Raw genomic sequence first — 1,498 nt, 5'->3', positions numbered from 1 at the left:
ACATACAATGCTGTTTTAACACCTAGCTCCAATTATGCAAATACAACCAACACCTGGTTGTGCCAGACAGATAATATGGATTGGAACAACATTCACCATATTTATTCCCAGATAATTTTTGTACAAGTCATTCTGAATTGAGAAAGCTGGTTGGATGACCAGTGAAACATCGTCAAGAAAATTACATAAAGTCCAGTTGCCTTGACTTATTTTTTACAGATACCTATAATAAGCCATTATTCTGCATTGGTAATTGATTTCCTAATAGATCATTACCATGACACACTACTTGATAATGGATAATTATGTTTTGGAAACATTCACAACCTAGTCTGCCCTATATACTGTCAGCAGTCCCCATAAATCCAGCTACAGTCATTTCACTGTAAAGAAGGGCAGAGATTAAACCAAACCAAGACTGCACAGTTCTCTATACCAGGGTCACCATAATTGTATGTAAAGTACACCACATGTCTACTGTTGATGTATTATTATTATTATTATACAGGATTTATATAGCGCTTTACAATAAAAGGAAGACATTACAATCACAATACAATTCAAGACAAGATGGTAAGGAGGGCCCTGCCCATGAGGGCTTACAATCTAAAAGGGAGGGGCAAGTGATATGAGGAGCTAGCTATGTGGGGACGAATTGTTTGAGAATGTGAAGGTTGAGCAGTTAGGTTGAGGTGGGATAGGCTTCCCTGAAGAGGTGAGTCTTCAGGGTACGCTTAAAGGCAGTCATAGTGGGAGATAGGCAGACAGGTTGGGGTAAAGAGTTCCAGAGAATGGCAGAGACTCTAGTGAAGTCCTAGAGGCGAGCATGGGAGGAGTTGACAAGGGAGCTAGAAAGCAGGAGGTCTTAGGAAGAGCGGAGGGGACGGTTAGGATAATACTTTGAGACAAGGTTTGAGATGTAGCCGGGGGCGAAACTGTGGATGGCTTTGTAAGTGGTTGTTAATATTTTGAATTTTATCCTTTGGGTGAATGGAAGCCAGTGTAGGGATTGACAGAGGGGGGATGCAGACACTGAACGGTTGGTTAGGGGAATGAGTCTGGCAGCTGGATTCATTATAGACTGAAGGGGGGATAGCCTGTGTAGTGGAAGGCCAATGAGGAGGGAGGTGCAATAGTCAAGACGAGAGATAACAAGGGAGTGGATGAGTAATTTTGCGGTTTCTTTGGTGAGGAAGGGGCGTATTTTGGAGATGTTACAAAGGTGTGGGGAAGAAAGGTAAGGTTCAAGTCAAGGATGACACCTAGGACCTTGGCATGGGAGGAGGGATGATAGCAGTGTTAACAATCTCCAGGGAAAAGTTGGGGGAAGGTGCACGGGCAGGAGGAAATATCAGTTTTTGAAAGATTGAGTTTTAAGAAGTGTTGCGACATCCAGACCGATATGTCAGTTAGTAGATTAGTGACACGCAAGGACACTGAGGGGGAGAGTTGTGGAGTAGAAAGATATATTTGAGTGTCATCGGCATAGAGATGGTAT

General features: G+C 42.9%; 1 protein-coding gene across 3 annotated transcripts in view; it reads right to left on the bottom strand.

Annotated features, from left to right (window-relative positions):
- Positions 1-1,498, bottom strand: part of GNPDA2 (glucosamine-6-phosphate deaminase 2) — an 18,435-nt gene that overhangs the window by 10,051 nt on the left and 6,886 nt on the right. The gene's annotated exons all lie outside the window — the stretch shown is intronic.

This window comes from Nanorana parkeri, unplaced genomic scaffold (assembly GCF_000935625.1).
Source record: "Nanorana parkeri isolate BGI_ZX_2015 unplaced genomic scaffold, ASM93562v1 scaffold24, whole genome shotgun sequence".
Classification (NCBI taxonomy): domain Eukaryota; kingdom Metazoa; phylum Chordata; class Amphibia; order Anura; family Dicroglossidae; genus Nanorana; species Nanorana parkeri.
Note: the sequence above shows the minus strand (reverse complement) of the source record. Positions and strands in the feature narration are given on the sequence as shown.